We start from the raw sequence: 17,675 nt of genomic DNA, 5'->3' as shown, positions 1-17,675 counted from the left end.
GACTCAGTGGGTCAGGCAGCATCTCTGGAACCCTGAAAGTAGAGGCGAGGGGGGGGAACTGGAGGTAGGAAAAGGGATTTCTTCTGTTCTTTGATAAAAGAGGCAGAAAAGAAAGATCACAGAGAACTGTATAGGTTTTCAAGAATGATCCCAGGAATGAGTAGGTTAACCCATGCTGAGCGTTTGTCAGCATTGGGCCTGTACTGACTGGAGTTCAGAAGATTGAGTGGGGGGAACTCAACGAAACATGTAGAATAATGAAAGGCTTGAATAAATTGGATGTGGAAAGGATGTTTCCACTTGTGTGAGCGACTAGGACTAGAGGTTATAGCCACAGAATTAAAGGACATTCTTTTAGGAAGGAGACGAGGAGAAATGTATTTAGTCAGAGGGTGGTGAATCTGTGTAATTCTTTGCCACAGAAGGCTGGGAAGGTTAAAACAGTGGGTATTTTTTAGGCAGAGATAGATAGATTCTTGATTAATACAGGTGTCAGAGGTTATGGGGAGAAGGCAGGAGAATGGGGTTAGGAGGGAGAGATAGATCAGCCATGATTGAATGTCGGAGTAGACTTGATGGGCTGAATGGCCTAATTCTACTCCTATCCCTTATGACCTTATAACTGTGCTAAGTGGGCCAGTAACCTGTGGTTTTATTAGAGAGAGACATAAACTGATACAGTGGGGAAACAGGCCCTTTGGCCCAACTTGCCCACACCAGCCAACATGCCCCAGCTGCACTAGTCCCACCTGCCTGCATTTGGTCCATATCCAAACCTGTCCTATCCATGTACCTGTATAGAATCATAGAGTGATACACTGTGGAAACATAAAGTTCACAGAGTTGCCTTGGTTTCCTCCGCAATTTTATCTCTGGCGCGATTTGAAGAGATATGGACAGATGATTGAAAGCGGGTTATCAGGTTAAAGTAAGAATGCAGGTATGTGAGCCTAAAGCAAGACTGCCATCTCAATATACCAGCTGAAGGCTTATTAGATAGTTATTATTGTTGTCACGTGTACCTAGGTACTGTGAAAGGCTTTCAGTTGAGTGCTACCCAGTCAGCGAAACTACATAATTATACATGATTACCATATACATGATTACCAACAAGCTGTCCACAGACACGGGATAACGGGAATAATGTTTAGTGCAAGGTAATGTCCAGTAAAATCCAGTTGAAGTTAGTCCAAGGGTCTCCAGTAGGGTATATGGGAGGTCCCAAATGCACTCACATATTGTACACCTTGTGTTATTTATAGAAGCAGCAGATGAAGAGCATTTGTAAGAACTGTTTTGTTTAGTTTATTATTATCACATGTATCGAGGTACAGTGAAAATCCTTTTTTTTTGTTACATGCTATCCAGTGAAAGAAAAGACTATACATGAATACAATCAAGCCGTCTACAGTGCACAGATAAAGGGCACACCATTCAGTGCAAATCATAACATTGATGTCCGATAAAATACGATTAAAGGTCTCCAATGAGGAAGATGAGAGGTTAGGACCGCACTCCAGCTGGTGAGAGGAATGTTCAGTTGCCTGATCACAGCTGGGAATAAACTGTCCCTGAATCTTTAGGTATGTGTTTACAAACTGTTGCACCTCTGGCCTGATGACGTGGAGATGATGTAGTGACCGTCCCATTCCGTACCGTAAAGAGAAGAGATCACGAATAACCAGAATGCTACAGACTAGACGAAGATGTTTCTATAATATTTAATAACACCAATTTCTCTTCAACACTCCTTCAAGAGCTATTTCTCTTCAACACTCCTGCACCAGATCAAATCCTACAGCAGAATTACTTTAATTTAACATATTTTCATACTCACAAAGCATTGTCTGTTTTGTTAATGGAATTTGTTTTCAGTCTTCTCCTTAAGCTGCACATAATGTAAGAACAAAATAATTGTTCTTAACCACGATTGCCAAGTTCAATAATGGTACAGATGTCCACCAGGATTTCTCTCAATTAAGTTTGTTCTTTTTAGTTCTGCATTGTTGGCCTTTAAAATTATAGCGCTGGCACTGATCAAACAAGCATCTGCCTTGGCTGCATGCTGAGGCAAGCCATAGTCTCCCCCTCCCCAAAATCCCCCTCTTCTGATGTGGTTATTATTTCACGGTTGGAATCAAAATCACCGAAGATGGTGATTCGGCCCATTTAGTTCAATGGAGAAAAGCAATCAGTCACATTCCCCCTCCAAACCATGAAGTGAAGTCTGCGCCTTGCTGTCCGCGACAGTGAGTTCCACGTCCCTACCTTTCGCTGCGTTCTTCAAGTCAACCCTGACTGTTTTGCAAAAGACATTAACTCTTTCAAGCTCTGAATTCCCAAATCTTCTGTCAATGGAGACAGTTACTTTTAGAAGTTATGATGACTTCAGTCTTAACAGGTGCATTTTGAAAAATATGTTATACCCCAATGTTGGAGAAAAGGCCAGGCGGAGTTGGTGTTCAAAGTAACGGGTAATTTAATAAAATTGGTTCGCACCAGGAGACCACTCAAAGCTGATCATCCGAGTGTGACTTTGGTACAGCTTTATATTCTCAGATGACAGGATTACACAGAAATTTGATTAATTGTACAACAAAGTCTTGGTTACAGAATGGAGCTTACAGAAAGACTTAATTAGGCAATAAACAGAATATAATGATTATTCACAAGTCTAACTTAGATCCAGTTTTCTGTTATATAGATGGGTGTACGCTTGAACTTAAATGAAGTTCCTGAAAGTTGGATGTCACCAATGCTGCATTCCGTGTCTCTACTTTTAGGCTTTGTCTGTGGTTCCCTCTCACCACATTAGCACGTTCCACATCCCTATCTGCTAGTTATTCACCCTCACTATTCTTTCCCCTGCAACACCCAATACTCTCTGTGAAAATAAATTATCTCGTCTTCTTTCTTTGTACTTATGATAACCAGTTTAATTGAGGATGATCCTTATTGAATGACCAAACAGGGGACTTGACCATAATCCAGACAGTTCTTCAGTTGCTCTCTTCCACTTGTTGCTGGTCAGTTTGCTGCCCTTTCTCCTCAATTCAGTTACAACTCTGCTTGATGAAAGCTGATTTCCTTTCCTTTAGTAAGACCCTCTTCAAACTCATCTAGTCCATGAGTCCCAATTTCTTTTACCTTGATCCTATTCCTTTTCATTGAATGATTGATTACCATATATTCCTTCCATGTCACCTGATCCAATAAATTCTTCTCTCCAGTTAGGCATCTGTACTGACATATGATGAAAGAATGGATCGACTTGGCTTATATTCACTGGCATTTAGAAGGATGAGAGGTTATCTTATGGAAACATATCAAATTCTTTGGATTGGACAGGCTAGATGCAGGAAAAATGTTCCCAATGTTGGGGGAGTCGAGGACCAAGGGTCACAGTTTAAGAATAAGGGGTAGGCCATTTAGGACTGAGATGAGGAAAAGCTTTTTCACCCAGCGAGTTGTGAATCTGTGGAATTTCCTGCAGCAGAAGGCAGTGGAGGTCAATTCACTGGATGTTTTCAAGAAAGAGTTAGATATAGCTCTTAGGGCTAACGGAATCAAGAGATATGAGGAGAAAGCAGGAATGGGGTACTGATTTTGGATGATCAGCCATGATCATATTGAATGGCAGTGCTGGCTCGAAGGGCCGAATGGCCTACTCCTGCACCTATTTTCTATGTTTCTATGGTCTTGTCCTAGAGTACACTCCATCTACTCCATGCACATGCTGGTTAATATCTAAAAGAACCCAAAGTGCTGCAGTAACTCAGCAGGTCAGACAGCATCTTTGGAGAACATGCTTGGGGCCATTTCGGGTCGATACTCGAAGTTACTCACTAAGATCAGATTGCTCTCCCGCCTTTGCTCACCACCACTGTTTACATTTTATCTACTACTTCCGATTTAATAGTTTGCTTTACCAGCACCCAGAATGTGCAGACTTCCTCCAGTCATATGCTGATCAGAGCCACCTGACAATCGACCAATGGATAATGTGCTTGCACCTCTGGAGTGGAGACTTGAACATTTCTTCTGAGTCATATCACACATCATAGTCAGAAACAGGCCCTTCGGCCCAACTTGCCCATACCAACCAATTTGCTCCTTCTACTTTAGTCCCACCTGCCTGCGTTTGGCCCACATCCCACATCCCTCTGAATCTTTTAGATAATACGCTTTAGAAAATCAACCTCTAAGCCCATTTACTTTGATCATATCTCTCAGTTTGACATCTACTGGATACTGACCTCTCCATTCCTACAGGGAAAGACAATCAGCTTTCATCAAAATCTTTACACCATCTGATGAAACATCTTCAATACTGGGATTTGTGCGATTCCCAATAACCTTATACAGCGGATTTCCCATCAGTTTGCTGTCCTTTCTCCTTGATTTATTCAGCCTCTGCTCACTGAAGATTCTTTTAATATTTGATAACTTGTTCTCTCTGTTGATAGACACAAAATGCCTATTCCTTTTTTCCAGAGATGCTGCCTGACCCCACTGAGCTACTCCAGCTTATTGTATATTTGGTGTAAACCAGCACCCACAGTTTCTTCCTACACTTTCTTCTCTCTGTTGATGGTGCCCTTTGACAACTTTATAGATCATAGAACAGTATAGCACAGGAACAGGCCATCCGGCCCACATTGCCTGTGGCAAACATGAAGCAAAGATCTACACTTATCTGCCTGTACGTGACTCACATCCTTCCAATCCTTGCAAATCCATGCACCTGTCCAAAAGCTACTTAAATGCCACTCTCATATCTATTCATTTGAAAAGGGTGCAGAGATGATTTACCAGGATATATTCTGGACTTGTGGGCTTGAGTTTGAGACAGAGTTTGGATAGGCTGTATCTATTTTCTTTGGAATGTAGGGAGGTGACTTTATTGACTTTATTGAGGTGTACAAGATCACAAGGAGCATGGATAAAGTAAATGGAAATAGTCTAGAGGACATAGTTCTCTGAAGGTGAGTGGTGAGAGATTTAAGAGGGACCTCTTAAATCACAGTGCCAAAATAAACAAAGCCTTCTGCCTGCACATGACCCATAGCCCTCAATTACCTGCAAATCTTGGTTGAAGATAAACACAAATTGCTGGAGTAACTCAGCAGGCCAGGCAGTATCTCTGGAGAAAAAGATAACATTATGAGTAAGAACCTTTCTTCAGAACGACCTTAGTCTGAAGAAGATTCTGAACTGCATCGTCTCTTATTATTTTTTTCCAGAGTTGCCGCCTGACCGCCTGAGTTACTCCAGCATTTTGTGTCCATCCCTGCATATCTATGTGCCTACTTAAAAGCCTCTTAAACACCACTATCGTATCTGCCTCCAGATAGCACCACCCCTGTCAGCACGTTCCAGACACCCACCACCCTCTGTGTAAAAAAACTTGACCTGCGCATCTCCTTTTAACGTAACCCATTTCTCCTGGGTAATCAAACAGTTTTAAAAAATGAAGATATTTGGGTCTTGACCTGTAAGGTACCATCAGTTGTAATGCCAACATGCAATTTTCAAATCTGCCCTAATGCAAGATGACAAATGGAAAGATTGCCTCCTATAAAGAGTGGTTATAAATGAAGGCACGAGGACCCATCGGGCCACACCCTGGCAGCGGGCTTGGCTCACCCGCCACGGAACTGGGAAACCCGCCTGGATTGGGGAGCTGCCCTGAAGACCGGGAGCATGAGAGGAGGGCAGCAGATGCAAGAACAAAGGGTCGGTGAGAAGAAGCGGGGGTTTTACCATCCGCTCCCTCATGGTTGGCTGTGGCAGGCACCCCCCGGGGAACAAAGGCTGAAGGTGGCCGGGCCAAGAGAGGGACGATGTCTCGCTGACAATCCATATTGTGGTGGTGGCTGCAACGGGCCTTCATGGCCAGCAGCAGCAGGGACTGTGAAAATGGCAGCAAAACCTGGCAAATCTTGCACATGGTCTCAGTGGACTGTTTTATAGATTCTGTACTTGATCGGAGATTGTAGTCATGTATGACAATAATCTGACTGAATTGTATGCAAAAGGAATTGCACTGTACCTTGGTACATGTGATAATAAAAAGCCTTTGAACTGCTGAACCATTGACGAGAAAGCATCTAGTTGTCCGAAGGCTCGTCGGTCGGTGCACCGGGAGGGAGCTGGAGATGTCGGACGCTAGGAGTGGGCCGGTGGGTGGATGAACCGGGGTAATGCATCCAGCACCTTCAAGGTCGGCTGCAGGGAGCACCCCCGGGACACAGAGATGGCCGAGCAAGGAGAGGAGAGGGACGTCGGTTCACGGGAACTGCTCCAGTACATCGAGCCTGTGGACCGATGGTGGTGCGTGTATGCACAGAGTCTCTTGCCCAGAGTAGGTGAATCAAGCACCTGAGGACATACTGTAGTTTTAATCATAATCATACTTTATTAGCAAGCATGTTTTGCAACACACGAGGAATTTGATTTGCCATACAGTCATACCATTAAAAAGCAACAAAACACACAAAATACATTTTAACATAAACATCCACCACAGTGACTCCTCCACATTCCTCACTGTGATGGAAGGCGAAAAAAAGTTAAATCTCTTCCCTTCTTTGTTCTCCCGCGGTCGGGGGCCTCGAGCCTTCCGTTGATGGGACGATCTTGGCTCCCATAGCCGGCGGTCGGCCCTCCACATCGGGGCGATCAAGCTCCTGCATCAGGGTGATGTCTGCTCCCCACATCGGGCGGTCGAACACGGGTCAAGGCTGGTCGAACCATCTGCTTCTTTGGAGCTTCCCAACGCGGTCTCTACCCGAGGCTGCGAGCTCCTCGATGGTGAAATCAGCAGGTCGCGGTTGGAGCGTCGATCCCAGGCAAGGGATCGGCTCCGATGGTCAGTCCACATCTCCGCAGTGGGGCTCAAAGTCAGTCCTGAGCAAGACCTCCAGCTCCATGATGTTAGGCTGCAGAGCGACCGGAGATACGATCCGGAAAACAATCGCTTCCCCGGCAAAGTAAGAGATTGAAAAAACGTTTCCCACGACCACCTCCCCCACCCCCCCACATAAAACAAACCAGAGAACATTAACACGAACTTTTAAAACATACTAAAAATAACAAGAAAAAAAGACGAAATGACAGATAGACTGTTAGCGAGGCTGCCATCGTGCGGCGCCCCCTGGTGGTTAAGGTGAGGGGGAAAAGATTTTAAAGGAATCTGAAGGGCAACTTTTTCACACAAAGGGTGGTAGGTGTATGGAATAACCTGCCAGAGAAGGTGGTTGAGGCAGGGACTATCCCAACATTTAAGAAAAAGTTAGACAGGTACATAGATAGGACAGGTTTGGAGGGATATGGGCCAAACGCAGGCAGGTGGGACCAGTATAGCTGGGGCACATTGGCCGGTGTGGGAAAGTTGGACTGAAGGGTCTGTTTCCATAATGTATCACGTTATGGCTCAATGCACGTGTAATATATGCAACAATAATTTCATCGTGCAGTTACATATGTGACAAATATTGAACCATTTGTCAATCTTAATTTCTTGACAGCAGGTTTGGCTGAGTCAAAAGAAAGGTTCAAGTCTCCACCAGCGAGAAACAGACACATAATCCAGGTTGATTACTGAGGGGGACGATGTAACTGCTGGAGATGACAATTATAAGATGTTAAGCCAATGTTAAGTCAATGTCTCTGCCAAGGGAGCAAAAGGATCTCACAGCACAGTTTGAAGAACAGAGCAAATCTGATCTGCAGCCTAATCATTATCCTTCAAGTCACACTGCAGGAGAGTCAACATCCTTTCATAATGCCTTTGTTCCGAACTAAAATGAAAGAACCAGAGAGAGACATTGGATAGAATAAAATCATGCTCTCAAAAAGCTTGTCGTTTCCCTGCAGCCCGACTGCTCGTATTTAAAAAATAGGAAAGTCAGGAGTAAAGATGTGTAGATTAAAAAATATAAATAAACTGGGTGGAGAAATTGAACTTAAAGTTAAGTGTTAAAATTGGAGCTGTCTCCTCCCGAAAAACCGCCTCTCATTCCATGGCGATCACGACTCTTATTATTCTGAAGAAGGGTTTCGGCCCGAAACGTTGCCTATTTCCTTCGCTCCATAGATGCTGCTGCACCCGCTGAGTTTCTCCAGCATTTTTGTGTACCTTCTTATTATTCATGTTTTGGGGCTGTGGCCATTGGTTGCAAGGAATTGCCTTGAAAAAGTGATGGTAAGCTGCCTTCAGGTATGAGGTGATGGAATCAGATCCAATTGTTACATTTGAAATGCATTTCAAGATATGAGACTCGACTTAGCAAGAAAATCAGAGCAATTTCTAAAGACATGGTCTCCTTTTATTGATTCATTACAAGTATAGTATGGTGCAACACAACTCTGGAAATAAACTGATTCACGAACTGGGTGATGGGTGTGGTGAGATATGAAGCAGGTATATCCACACATAAGGGTACCTTTTTTCTTCTTTTCTCTTTTTTTTTTCTCTTTCCTTTTTTATTATTTTATGGGTTTTCGTCTCGATAGGCTATCACTTGGCCATCCCTGGACTGCACATCTGGTAGTCTAGGGGTTTACACATCACTACTTCCTTCACTCTTTCTCTTTCTCTTTCTTTCTCATTCTATTTCTTTCTTGTTAAATTTAAAATAGAAGTTGTACACAAAATCTATGTTGTCATATGCCACGGTTTATACTACTATACACTGCTTCTGATAAAAATACAAATTAAAAAAAATAAAAAAAATAAAATGCATTTTAAATAACACTTGCAGGCAAATGGAATTAGTGGAGATGGGGACGGAAGGGTGGCCTGTACACGATGGGCCAAAGGTTCTTGCACCATGCTATAAGGTAAGTAGACCCAATCTCCATTTAGAATTTCTTGAACCAGAGGGTGGTGAATCTGTGGAATTCATTGCCACATGCGACTGTGGAGGTGAAGTCATTGGGTATTTTTAAAGCGGAGATTGATAGGTTCTTGATTACTAAGGGTGTCAAAGGTCACAGGCAGAAGGCAGAAGGAAGGGTTTGAGAGGGAATAATAGATCAGCTCTGGTCAAATGGTGGAGTAGACGGAATGGGCCGTTTCCTAATTCAGTTCCTATGTCTTATTGTGATATTATTGCCTATATAGTGTTATGGTAGTTTCAAGATTTAGACCCAGCAACAGTAGAAGAATGGGAATCTATTTACATGTCAGGATGGTGGGTGACTTAGAGATAAATGGATAGACAAAGTTTCAGGTCAGGACCCTTGTCCCGGCCTGAAATGTCACCTATCTCCTTTCTCCAGAGATCCTACTTGAACCGTTGAGATACTCTAGCATTTTGTGTCATTCTTTGGTGCAAACCATCATCTGCAGATCCTCGTAATTGAATCTGAAGAAGGCCCCCCCCCGAAGTGTCACATCCATTTTCTCCAGAGATGCTGCTTGACCCACTCAGTTACCCCAGCATTTTGTATCTACCTTTGGTATAAACCAGCCTCTGCAATTCCTTGTTATTACATCCTGGTGAATATCCTCTGCACTGTCTGCAGACCAACTATATCTTCCTAGAGTGCAGCTCAATCACACCAGAGTGCGCCCATCAGAATTGCACACAATATGCCAAGTGCAATCTAAGCAGTGTAAAGTTGCACAGGTCACCCCAACTTATATTCCCTGCCCTGACCTATGAATGCAGATGTGCTGCCTTCCCTCTTCACCATCTTACCCACCCGTATGTCCACTTTCAAGGAACTCCCAACTTATTTCTTAAAGGGGTTTTAGATGCAATCGAAATTTCGAAATCTCGGGCCTGAGCTCATTATCCATGGAAATTCAATTATGCTTGTTAATGACTTCATCGGTCATCTGCCCCATTATAAGAAATTGAAACGCAGGAAATGTTCAGTAAGTTAGCAGAGACCAGTGAAGAAAGAGAGATAGAAAGGGAGGGGGAGGGGGAAGAGTGGGAGGAGAAAGGGGAGAGGCAGTGAGGAGAGAGGGAGTGAGCGAGGGGGAGATTGAAGAAAGAAATAGTGTGAGAGAGGAGAGAAAGGGAGAAAGGGAGGAGGAGGGAGAGAGGGAAAGAAGGGAGAGGGAAAGAGGGAGAGAAGAAGAGGGAGAGGCCAAAGTCAGGAAAGGGAGAAGAAGATAGAGAGAGGAAGAGAAAACAAGTGGGAGATAAAAAGTTTCAGGTTGATGCGCATTCACCAGGACAACCTCTCTCATTACTGTTTAAGGAAGATTTTTGTATGCAAACTCACAGCACATCTTCTAAGAGTGGATCATTTGGAAGTGCATGGGCATGAATGAGGTCAGAGGGCAGCAGTCAAATAAAGGCTCTTTCTTCCAGTCATGCTGTTCCCTATTTTCCCGTCCCTGCTGGGTGATAAATGGTGCTCTCATCACATAGCAGGCTCCAGCCATCAAAATCCTAATTAGCCTCTTCATGGCAATCGGCATTTGGGAAACAAGGACAGTGAGCTGTTTGGGAACTTTCTCTCAGTGGATCTCCAAGTCGCTGCAGTACTCCAGCCGGGTCAAGAGGTTGGACATGGGTTCTGCTGGAGCATGGCTGCCTGGCTCATGCTATTTATTTCACAGCGCTCCTTTTAAGCTCTTCCTTGTTCTCTGCCCACTTGGCATTCCTGGCAGAATCTCTGCCTGTGGAGCTGGAAGGTTTCCTGCAGTCACAATGTCTCTTTTAGCCCATTTTAAGAAGCCAAAGAGTCATTAATTGCAATAGTTTCTTCAGTTGTACCCTCCCACTCGCGCCTGATACCTTGTTGGCCCCATGCACTCTATTCTCTATTAGAACATAGAACAGTACAGCTCATCAACTGCACTGTTCCTTCAGCCCACAATGTCTGCGCTGATCATAGCACCAAGACAAACTGAGCTCATCCACCTGCACGTGATCCGTATCCCTCTATTCCCTGCACTTCCATTCCTTCATTTCCCGCATATCAGTATGCTTATCTAAAGGCCTCTTGTACTCCACTAACGTATCTGCCTCCACCACCACCACCACCACCACCACTGGCAATGTGTTCCAGGCATCCAACACTCTCTGCCCTGCACACTACCATTAAACTTTCCCCCTTTCACCTTATAGATATGCATTGACCTCCCCACCGTCAAAGGGATCCATCGTAATCGCTGCCTCAAAAAGGCAACCAAAATCGTCAAAGACCCACATCATCCTGGCCACAGACTCATTTCACCATTTCACCATTGGAAAGATGTACAGGAGCCTGAAAACTGTAACGTCCAGGTTCAGGAACAGCTTCCTCCCTACAGCCATCAGGCTACTGAATACAACAACAAATAAGCTCTGAGCTCTGAACTGCAAAATACTATATTATTACTGCACTATATTTGTTAGTTTTTTTTTTCTCTTCCCCCGTTATGTACTATGTTTACATATTCACAGATTCTGTTGTGCTGCAGCAAGTAAGAATTTCATTGTCCCATCCGGGACATATGACAATAAAACACTCTTGACTCTTGACTTGCTTTCTAGTGTTGGACATTTCCACCCTAGGAAAAAGGTTCTGGCTGTCGATCTATGCCTCTCATAATTTTATATACTTCTATCAAGTCTCACCTCAACCTCCAGCATGCCAAGAAAATAATCCAGGTCTATCCAACCTCTTCCTTTAGCTGAAACCCACTAATCCACACAGCATTCCAGTAAGGAAGGACATTATTGCCATAGAGGGAGTGCAGAGAAGGTTCACCAGACTGATTCCTGGGATGTCAGGACTGTCTTATGAAGAAAGATTGGATAGACTTGGTTTATACTCTCTAGAATTTAGGAGATTGAGAGGGGATCTTATAGAAACTTACAAAATTCTTAAGGGGTTGGACAGGCTAGATGCAGGAAGATTGTTCCCGATGTTGGGGAAGTCCAGGACAAAGGGTCACAGCTTAAGGATAAGGGGGGAAATCCTTTAAAACCGAGATGAGAAGAACTTTTTTCACACAGAGAGTGGTGAATCTCTGGAACTCTCTGCCACAGAGGGTAGTTGAGGCCAGTTCATTGGCTATATTTAAGAGGGAGTTAGATGTGGCCCTTGTGGCTAAGGGGATCAGGGGGTATGGAGAGAAGGCAGGTACGGGATACTGAGTTGGATGATCAGCCATGATCATATTGAATGGCGGTGCAGGCTCGAAGGGCCGAATGGCCTACTCCTGCACCTAATTTCTATGTTTCTATGTTTCTATGTTTCTAAACCTCTCCTGCGCACTTTCCAAAGCTTCCACATCTTTCCTTTAATGGCACGACCGGAACCTCACAAAACTCCAAAGTCCGAAAGAGTTGCATCATGACTACAAAGTGTTGCAGCCACAGAGAAAGCACACCTACAAAAAAAAAATGCTTGTGCCACAACAAGGCTGATTGGAAGATCAGGAATACACCCGTGGCACAATTGTACATTCTCCCTCTGACTGCATGGGTTTTTTCCGGGCGCTTCGGTTTCGTCCCACACTCCACAGATGAGCAGGTTTGTAAGTTAATTGGCTTCTGTAAAGCTGTAAATTGTTACTAGTGTGTAGGATAGTGCTAGTGTACGGGGTGATCGCTCATCGGCGTGGACTCGGTTGGCCCAAGGGACTGTTTCAGCTTGTATCCCTAAAGTCTAAATGCCCGTGGCCAGGTGTCTCACAATGGAATTAACTCCAGAGGCATAGAAGAATGCACTGGAGCTGTTTTATAGCACGTTCAAGACTCCCGAATACCACAGAGGAATTTTCAGTCGGATCATCTTTGCTTTAAGATCTGTCTATCCCCTTCTCACTGGGCAAATCCTTAACATTAATGTCTCCGGAAGAAAGAGCTGCGTATTGCAAGGTGACACTGTTGGGCAAAGGATGCCTTGAAAAATACCCTTCAATGAAACTCCTTGTCACAAGCAGCTCTGTGCATTTAAAAATAAAACCCTTGTATATGGATGAGAAGCTCCCTGCAATCTCAGCGGTGAACTGCGGAGCCAGCCAGGGATCGACATGGGAGGTGTGACGACTCAGAAGTCCTGGGTATCTCTGTTGTTCTCCTCAGTTGCTTCTCTTTCCCTGGGAAGCTGCAGCAGTTCTTGTCTCTCTGTACACTAGGTGGCAGCGCAGCCTGTCCGGGGACATTGATACCCAGGAGCTGGGAAGCATCAAAGACTCTGACCACCATAGAATAGGAGCATACAGTAGCTCACCAGCTGTGGTAGAGACTCCGGGTAAAAACGTGGATGTGGAGCAGGAGGAATCACAGGAGGAGGGGGGCAGTGAGAGGGGGTGTTAGACTTTAGATATACAGTGCAGCCACGGGCCTTTCGGCTCACCGAGTCCGCGCCGACCAGCGATAACCCCTTACGCCAGCACTATCCTACTCACTAGTTCAAGTTCAAGTTCAAGTGAGTTTATTGTCATGTGTCCGTGATAGGACAATGAAATTCTTGCTTTGCTTCAGCACACAGAACATAGTAGGCATTTACTACAAAACAGATCAATATGTCCATATACTATAATATAAATATATACACACATGAAAAAATTAAATGATAAAGTGCAAATAGCAGATAATTTACAATTTCAAAATCACAAAATAGGGACAATTTACAATTTCACCAAAGCCAATTAACCTACAAATCTGTACATCTTTGCTGTGTGAGGAGAAACCGGAGCATCTGGAGAAAACCATGCAGGCACAGGGACAACCGATACAAACTCCATACACCCACAGTCAGGATCAAACCTGGTCTCTGGCACCATAAGGCAGCAACTCTACCGCTGCGCCACTGTGTCGCCACCTTGTGGCAGAACTCCCGTTGGAGAGAGGAGGAGAACTTCTTCAAGGTAGGAGTACCTTGGGGAGATTTTGCAGTAGAACAGACACGATGTATCGGAAGGAACTGCAGATGCTGGTTTACACCAAAAATGGACACAGTGTGCTGGAGCAACTCAGTGGGTCAGGCAGCATCTCTGGAAAGAAGGAATAAGTGATGTTTCGGGTTAGGAACCCTTCATCAGACTGTGTAGACTGGGAGAGCAGGTGGAATCATCGAGGGGGAGCAGTGACAGAGGATATTGCAGAACTCTGACAGGAGGAGAACCTCGGAGACAGGGAGCAGGAAGGACAGTCTGAGGTAGTGTTCCAACCCAAAATATCACCTATCCTTTTTCTCCAGAGATGCTGCCTGACCCGCTGAGTTGCTCCAGGACTTTGTGTCTATCTTCGGTGCAAACCTGCATCTGCAGTCCCTGCCTACACAGTTTGATCGCTCACAGCTGTCCACATGGCATCCATCTCTGACTAGATAGGTTGGACACATTGGGTTTATTTTCTGGAGGCCAAGGGAGCTGAAGGGAGGGTGGGGGTGACCTGTGCGAGGTGTATAATATCAAGAGGGGCAGCCATCAAAATCTTTTCTCGTTGTCAGTGTAGGGATACGGTTTATTGAGCAGTAGCAGATTTTGAGGGGATCTCAGGGGAAATGTTCCCACACAGTGGGTCTGGGATGAGCTGCCTGAAGCAGTGATGAAGCCTCCCAGGATATTTAGTTTAGTTTAGAGATACAGCACAGAAACAGGCCCTTCGGCCCACTGGGTCCGCGCTGACCAGCGATCCCCGCACATTAACACTATCCTACACCCACTAGGGACAATTCTTACATTTACCAAGCTAATGAACTTACAAACCTGTACGTCTTTGGAGTGTGGGAGGAAACCGAAGATCTTGGAGAAAACCCACGCAGGTCACAGCGAGAACGTACAAACTCCGTACAGACAGCACCTGTAGTCGGGATCGGACCCGGGTCTCCGGCGCTGCATTCATTCGCTGTAAGGCAGCAACTCTACCGCTGTGCCACCGTGACCGCCCACGTGGACAAGGGCTTCAATTTATCAAGGCTACAGACCTACGAATTTCATTGTTCCGTTTCCGTGGCACTAAAACACTCGACTCTTGACTAATGTGGGTAAATGGGATTAGTGGAGGCTGGTGGAATAATTGACATTGAGGTGGTGGGCCTGGTGCTGTGCTGTATGATTCTATGACCTGGGGCTCTGAGTATAAGAGCCAGGAAGTCATGTTGCAGCTTTCTAGAACTTTGGTTAGGCCGCATTTGGAGTATTGCATGCAGTTTTGGTATCCTCTTTACAGGAAGAATTTGGAATACGGAGACTGTGAAAAGTTTGCTGTTGTGGCTTAACCAGAATGAAGTCTGGGTTTAAAGGTATTACCTAAAGGGAGAGGTTGGACAGATTTGGATTGTTTTCTCTGAAGCATCAGAGGTGGAGGGGAGACTTGATAGAAGTAGGTAAAATGATGAGAGGTAGAGATAATATAGACAGTCAGAACTTTTTTCCCAGGATGGATATGTCAAAGTTTAGAGGACGTAGCCTGAAGGAAAAACAAGTCATGTTTACAGGAGATGTTATTTTACACAGAGGATGATGGGTCTTTGGAACGCATTGCTAATAGTGGTGGTGGAGGCGGGTATATTAGTGCACTTAAGAGACTTCGGATAGGCACATGAATACGCATGGAATGAAGGGATATGGATTGCATGCAGGCAGAGTACTTTAACGGCACTATGTTCGGCACAGACATGGTGGGCCGAAGGGTTTGTTCCTGTGCTATACTATGGAATTAGAAAGTGGGTGCCTAGAACATCTGTGCCTCAAATAATGAAAAGCCTAGAAAGAATGGGGGTGGAGAGGTTGTTTTCTGCGGTGGGAGAGTCTAGGACCAGAGGGCACAACCACAGAATAAAAGGACGTATCTTTAGAATGGAGAGGAGGAGGAATTTCTTCAGCCCAGATGGTGGTGAATCTGTTGAATTCATTGCTGCAGGCTGTGGGTGTTTTCCAAACACGTTCTTGACTAGTAAAGGTGGCAAAGATTATGGGGTGAAGGCAGGAAAATGGGGTTGAGAGGGAAGAGTAGATCAACCATGATTGAATGGCGGAGCAGACTTGAGGAGCCGAATGGCCTATTTTTGCTCAAAAGTCATGATCTTATGGTCATCCATCCTTCCTACTACTGTGTTGTGACTGCAACTGCACCCAGAGTTATAGCTGTGGCCTGAATCGTCATAGAATCATTCAACATGGAACCAGGCCCTTCAGCCCACTGAGTCCACCCTGACTATCAAGCACCTACTTGTAATAATCCTGCACTCATAGAAACATAGAAAATAGGTGCAGGAGTAGGCCATTTAGCCCTTCGAGCCTGCACCGCCATTCGATATGATCATGGCTGATCATCCAACTCAGTATCCCATCCCTGCCCTCTCTCCATACCCCCTGATCCCTTTAGCCACAAGGGCCACATCTAACTCCCTCTTAAATATAGCCAATGAACTGGCCTCAACTACCTTCTGTGGCAGAGAATTCCACAGATTCACCACTCTCTGTGTAAAAAATGATTTCCTCATCTCGGTCCTAAAAGACTTCCCTCTTATCCTTAAACTGTGACCCCTAGTTCTGGACTTCCCCAACATCGGGAATAATCTTCCTGCATCTAGCCTGTCCAACCCCTTAAGAATTTTGTAAGTTTCTATAAGATCCCCCCTCAATCTTCTGAATTCCAGCGAGTACAAGCCAAGTCTATCCAGTCTTTCTTCATATGAAAGTCCTGCCATCCCAGGAATCAGTCTGGTGAACCTTCTCTGTACTCCCTCTATGGCAAGAATGTCTTTCCTCAGATTAGGAGACCAAAACTGTACGCAATACTCCAGGTGTGGTCTCACCAAGACCCTGTACAATTGCAGTAGAACCTCCCTGCTCTTATACTCAAATCCTTTTGCTATGAATGCTAACATACCATTTGCTTTCTTCACTGCCTGCTGCACCTGCATTCCTACTTTCAATGACTGGTGTACCATGACACCCAGGTCTCGTTGCATCTCCTCTTTTCCTAATCGGCCACCATTCAGATAATAGTCTACTTTCCTGTTTTTGCCACCAAAGTGGATAACCTCACATTTATCCACATTATACTGCATCTGCCATGCATTTGCCCACTCACCCAACCTATCCAAGTCACCTTGCAGCCTCCTAGCATCCTCCTCACAGCTAACACTGCCCCCCAGCTTCGTGTCATCCGCAAACTTGGAGATGTTGCATTCAATTCCCTCATCCAGATCATTAATATATATTGTAAATACCTGGGGTCACAGCACTGAGCCTTGCTGTACCCCACTAGTAACTGCCTGCCATTCTGAAAAGGACCCGTTTACTCCTACTCTTTGCTTCCTGTCTGCCAGCCAGTTCTCTATCCACATCAATACTGAACCCCCAATGCCATGTGCTTTAAGTTTGTATACTAATCTCTTAGTATACTAATCTCATCCAGTTATATTCTCCCCACATTCCCATCAACTCCTCTCAGGGTCAATTTGCAGCGGCTAATTAAACCACGAATCCGAACGTCTTTGTGACATACGAGGAAAGCAGAGCATCGGTGTAAAACCCACACGGTCACAGGGAGCAAACTCCACACAGGCAGTGGACACAGAGGTCAGGATCGAAGCTGCCTCTCTGGTATTCTGTTCCTCAAGTAAAAAGGCAAGTATTCCATGTGCCAAGTTAACTAATAGGTTTCTGGCCATTGAGGGATCAGGCTCTCGGGCACAACTCATTCATGGGATGAGGGGTTGCGTTGGAAGATGGAACAGAAGTAGTTGGAACAATGGAACAG

At 44.9% G+C, this 17,675-nt stretch overlaps 1 protein-coding gene across 3 annotated transcripts in view; it reads right to left on the bottom strand.

Moving 5' to 3' along the window:
* dpp6a (dipeptidyl-peptidase 6a) overlaps nt 1-17,675 on the bottom strand; it is a 664,537-nt gene that overhangs the window by 125,912 nt on the left and 520,950 nt on the right. The window lies entirely within an intron of this gene.

The sequence above is a fragment of the Leucoraja erinacea genome, chromosome 2 (genome assembly GCF_028641065.1).
Source record: "Leucoraja erinacea ecotype New England chromosome 2, Leri_hhj_1, whole genome shotgun sequence".
Classification (NCBI taxonomy): Eukaryota; Metazoa; Chordata; class Chondrichthyes; order Rajiformes; family Rajidae; genus Leucoraja; species Leucoraja erinaceus.
The sequence above is the reverse complement of the archived record's forward strand: the minus strand, read 5'-3'. Positions and strand labels throughout refer to the sequence as shown.